We start from the raw sequence: 6,000 nt of genomic DNA, 5'->3' as shown, positions 1-6,000 counted from the left end.
CTGTAGCACCACATTTCGAAAGCTTCTATTCTCTTCTTGTCCAAACTAGTTATCGTCCATGTTTCACTTCCATACATGGCTACGCTCCATACAAAGACTTTGAGAAACGACTTCCTGAATTTAAATCAATACTCGATGTTAACAAGTTTCTCTTCTTCAGAAACGCTTTCCTTGCCATTGCCAGTCTACATTTTATATCCTCTCTACTTCGACCATCATCAGTGATTTTGCTCCCCAAATAGCAAAACTCCTTTACTACTTTAAGTGTCTCATTTCCTAATCTAATTCCCTCAGCATCACCCGACTTAATTCGACTACATTCCATTATCCTCGTTTTGCTTTTGTTGATGTTCATCTTATACCCTCCTTTCATGACACTGTCCATTCCGTTCAACTGCTCTTCCAAGTCCTTTGCTGTCTCTGACAATTACAATGTTATCGGCGAACCTCAAAGTTTTTATTTCTTCTCCGTGGATTTTAATACCTACTCCGAATTTTTCTTTTGTTTCCTTCACTGCTTGCTCAATATACAGATTGAATAACATCGGGGATAGGCTACAACCCTGTCTCACTCCCTTCCCAACCACTGCTTCCCTTACGAGCCCCTCGACTCTTATAACTGCCATCTGGTTTCTGTACAAATTGTAAATAGCTTTTCGCTCCCTGTATTTTACCCCTGCCACCTTCAGAATTTGAAAGAGAGTATTCCAGTCAACATTGTCAAAATATTTCTCTAAGTCTACAAATGCTAGAAACGTAGGTTTGCCTTTCCTCAATCTAGCTTCTAGGATACGTCGTAGGGTCAATATTGCCTCACGTGTTCCAATATTTCTACGGAATCCAAACTGATCTTCCCCGAGGTCAGCTTCTACAAGTTTTTCCATTCGTCTGTAGAGAATACGCTTTAGTATTTTGCATCCGTGACTTATTAAACTGATTGTTCGGTAATTTTCACATCTGTCAGCACCTGCTTTCTTTGGGATCGGAAATATTATATTCTTCTTGAAGTCTGAGGGTATTTCACCTGTCTCATACATCTTGCTCACCAGATGGTAGAGTTTTGTCATGACTGGCTCTCCCAAGGCCGTCAGTAGTTCTAATGGAATGTTGTCTACTTCCGTGCTCTGTCAAACTCTTCACGCAGTGTCTTATCTCCCATTTCATCTTCATCTACTTCTTCTCCCATTTCCATAATATTGTCCTCAAGTACATTGCCTTTGTATAGGCCGTCTATATACTCCCTACACCTTTCTGCTTTCCCTTCTTTGCTTAGAACTGGGTTTCCATCTGAGCTCTTGATATTCATAAAAGTGGTTCTCTTTTCTCCAAAGGTCTCTTTAATTTTCCTGTAGGCAGTATCTGTCTTACCCCTCGTGAGATAAGCCTCTACATCCTTACATCTGTCCGCTAGCCATCCCTGGTTAGCCATTTTGCACTTCCTGTCGATCTCGTTTTTGAGACATTTGTATTCCTTTTTGCCTGCTTCATTTACTACATTATTATATATTCTCCTTTCATCAATTATATTCAGTATTTCTTCTGTTACCCAAGGATTTCTACTAGCCCTCGTCTTTGTACCTACTAGGTCCTCTGCTGCCTTCACTACTTCATCTCTCAATGCTACCCATTCTTCTTCTACTGTATTTCTTCCCCCCATTCCTGTCAAATGTTCCCTGATGCTCTCCCTGAAACTCTGTACAACCTCTGGTTCTTTCAGTTTATCCAGGTACCATCTCCTTAAACTCCCGCCTTTTTGCAGTTTCTTCGGTTTTAATCTACAGTTCATAACCAATAGATTGTGATCAGAGTCCACATCTGCCCCTGGAAATGTCTTACAATTTGAAACCTGGTTCCTAAATCTCTGTCTTACCATTATGTAATCTATCTGAAACCTGTTAGTGTCTCCAGGCTTCTTCCATGTATATAACCTTCTTTAATGATTCTTGAACCAAGTGTTAGCTATGATTAAGTTGTGCTCTGTGCAAAATTCTACCAGGTGGCTTCCTCTTTCATTTCTTAGCCCCAATCCATATTCAACTACTACGTTTCCTTCCCTCCCTTTTCCTACTACCGAATTCCAGTCACCCATGACTATTAAATTTTCATCTTCCTTCACTATCTGAATAATTTCTTTTATTTCATCATACATTTCTTCAATTTCTTCGTCATCAGCAAAGCTAATTGGCATATAAACTTGTACTGCTGTAGTACGCGTGGGCTTGGTGTCTATCGTGGCCACAATAATGCGTTCACTATGCTTTTCGTAGTAGCTTACCTGCACTCCTATTTTTTTATTCATTATTAAACCGACTACTGCATTACCCCTATTTGATTTTGTATTTATAACCCTGTATTCACCTGACCAAAAGTCTTGTTCCTGCTGCCACCGAACTTCACTAATTCCCACTATATCTAACTTTAACCTATCCATTTCCGTTTTTAAATTTTCTAACCTACCTGCCCGATTAAGGGATCTGACATTCCACGCTCCGATCCGTAGAAGGCCAGTTTTCTTTCTCCTGATAACGACGTCCTCTTGAGTAGTCCCCGCCGGGAGATCCGAATGGGGGACTATTTTACCTCCAGAATATTTTACCCAAGAGGACGCCATCATCATTTAATCATACAGTAAAGCTGCATGCCCTCAGGTAAAATTACATCCGTAGTTTCCCCTTGCTTTCAGCCGTTCGCAGTACCAGCACAGCAAGGCCGTTTTGTTTAGTGTTACATGGCCAGATCAGTCAATCATCTAGACTGTTGCCCCTGCAACTACTGAAAAGGCTGCTGCCCCGCTTCAGGAACCACAAGTTTGTCTGGCCTCTCAACAGATACCCCTCCGTTGTAGTTGCACCTACGGTACGGCTATGTGTATCGCTGAGGCACGCAAGCCTCCCCTCCAACGGCAAGGTCCGTGGTCCTTGGGGGGGGTCAGAAAAGAATAAACTACAGAAAAATGGAGAAGAAAATCAAGAATCTGCTAGTCGACCATCAGTTTTAGCTTTAGGAAAGGTAAAGGCAGCGGAGAGGCAGTTCTGACGATGCGGTTGATAATGAAAGCAAGACTAAAGAAAAATCAAGACACGTTCATTGGATTGTCGACCTGGAAGAAGCGTTCGGCAATGTAATACGGCGCAAGCTGTTCGAAATTCTGAGCAAAGTAGAGATAAATTGTAGGGGAAGATGGGTAATATACAATACGTAGCCGCCTGGTCTAGGGTGACTTGTCACGGAACGCGTGGCTGCCCCCGTCGGAGGTTCGAATCCTTCCTGGGACAAGGGTGTTTGTGTTGTTCGTGGCATAAGTTACTTTAAGTTAGATTAAGTAGTGTGTAAGTCTAGGGACCGATGACCTAAGCAGTTTCGTCCCGTAGAAGCTTACCACAAATATCCAAATATTTATAATATGTACAAGAACCAAGAGGGAACAATAAGAATGAAACACCAAGAACGACGTGCTCGGATTGAAAGGGTATAAGACAGTGTTTCGCCCCTACTGTTCAGTCTATACATCGAACGAGCCTTGACGGAAATAAAGGAAAGGTTCAGGAGCGGAATTAAAATTCACCTTGAATCCTTTCGTGGTGAAAGGATATCAAGATGATGACAATGCAGTCCTCAGTGAAAGTGAATATCAATTACAGGGTCAGAGCGAGGTTTGCAGTGGTTAGCACACAGGACTCGCATTCAAGAGGACGACGCTTCAAATCCGCGTCCTGTCATTCTCGTCTAGTTTTTCCGTGGTTTTGATGAATCGCTTGAGGAAAATGCCGGGATAGTTCCTCTGAGAGTACACGGCCAATTTTCTTCCCCATCCTTAAAACAATCCGAGTTTGTGCTTTGTCTCTAGTGACCTTGATGTCAGCGGGGCCTGGAACTCTGATCTGCCTCCTCGTCCTAAGAATGGTAGAATGTATTGAATGAAATGAACAGTCTAATGCCGGCCGGGGTGGCCGAGCGGTTCTAGGCGCTACAGTCTGGAGCCGCGCGACCGCTATATTCGCAGGTTCGAATCCTGCCTCGGGCATGGATGTGTGTGATGTACTTAGGTTAGTTAGGTTTAAGTAGCTCTAAGTTCTAGGGGACTGATGACCTTAGAAGTTAAGTCCCATAGTGCTCAGAGCCATTTGAACTATTTTTGAACAGTCTAATTATTAAGAATGTGGACTGAGAGTAAATCGAATAAAGACGAAAGTAATGAGATGTTGCAGAAATGAGAACAGCCAGTAACTTACTATCAGGATTGGTGGCCACGAAGTAGATGAAATTAGTGAATTTTACTACTTTAGGCAGCAATATAATCTATGACGGACAGAGAAAGGTGGACATAAAAAGCTACTACACTTGCAAAAAGTGCATTCCTGGTCAAGAAAAGTGAACTAGATCAAAAGGAGGCCTTAATCTGAAGAAGAAATTTCTGAGAATGTACGTTTGGAACACATCATTGTACGGTAATGAAACATCGACTGTAGGGGAACTGGAACAGAAGAGAATCGAAGCCTCTAAATGTGGTGCTACAGGCGAATGTTTAAAATTAGTTGGACCGATAAGGTAAGGAATGAGGAACTTCTGCGCAAAATCGGCGAGGACAAGAATATATGTGAAATACTGACAAGAAGAAGTGATAGGACAGTAGGACATCTGTTAAGAGGTCTCGAAATAGCTACCATGGTGTTAGAGGGGAGCTGTAGAGAGTAAAAACTGTAGAGGAAAACAGAGATTGGAAGACATTCAGCAAATAACTGAGGATGTACGTTGCAAGTGCTACTCTGAGATGAAGAGGTTGACACTGGAGAGGAATTCAGGAATTCGTAGCGGGCCGCATCAAAGAAGAAAGATGATTCCGAAAGCACTTAAAACAATAGTAATAACAGAAACAAAGCTATAACATATACGCTTTGAATGTATGCTGTTTCTAAGCACCAGCACATTGAATCTCTTGCGTTGTTATTGGTGCGATCTGCTATAATAAAACCACGGGAAACGTCATATCGTTGAGTAAAGAATGTAAGCATCCAGTTATTTCCGTTCTAACATGCGTGTTATGAAAGTACGTCTTTTAAGGCAGCGCTACATTGAAAGTTTATCAAAAACGTGTTCCTGGAAGGATTTATTATATTTCAATGTCAGTTACTAACATATCGACGATTAGAGCCTTCAAAATAGTTTAAAATAAAATATACTCAGGAGAGGACATTAGTCTACTGCTTCTTTTTTCTTTTCGTTTTCATGTGGTGGGACTTTCTTATTAAAGGAACAGAAATAATTTCTATAGTATTTGATGCTATGTAAATATAATTGCCCTGTCTGTCAGGAGCGAGCTTGTTCAGTTTTGTTAACTTATATAAGCTGAAACCCTTACTGCCTGGGACAGGTGTATTTTCTTTTAACGTACTCACGGATATTGAATTTATTATTTATCTGTACTACAGATAGAACAACATGACTAGCACATGGACAAAGGAGGAAAGTTGCGTTTTAATAGAGATAACGTAGGAATTTTACGCACGTCCATTTTCGTAAACAAACTGTATGGTTTTCGAGCCAAATAAAGTCGACAACTGCGCTAGAGAGTGCAAAATTTCGTGGGTCAGCTCCCGTTTTCGGACGGCGCTGTCTCGTAACTATGGATCTCCCGTCTGCGTCCACTTTGGGCTGTTGATAAAATACCGATAAGTCGATATTACTACATTCTTTTCAACATGTATCGATGTATATCGGCCATATGTCCTTCACCGATGTATCGGATGTCGATATGGATAGGGCAAATTCGAATGCCGATATTTATTTTATATTTCTTTCACATTTTTCGATAAATATTTTAAATCGTTCTTTTGAAATTGTAGTAGAACATAATTTTACTTTCACTGTGCGAAGGAGTCTTAGTACTTTCTGAGCCCTTGTCAAGTTCAGACCATATCTTTGACTGTGTGAAGCAAGTATAGATACCACAAAGAAGAAGTCCGATTCCACTGAGGGGTGGCGGTGTGAATAGAATAACAA

Source organism: Schistocerca serialis, chromosome 2 (assembly GCF_023864345.2).
Source record: "Schistocerca serialis cubense isolate TAMUIC-IGC-003099 chromosome 2, iqSchSeri2.2, whole genome shotgun sequence".
Taxonomy (NCBI): domain Eukaryota; kingdom Metazoa; phylum Arthropoda; class Insecta; order Orthoptera; family Acrididae; genus Schistocerca; species Schistocerca serialis.
This window is presented reverse-complemented; position numbering follows the sequence as displayed.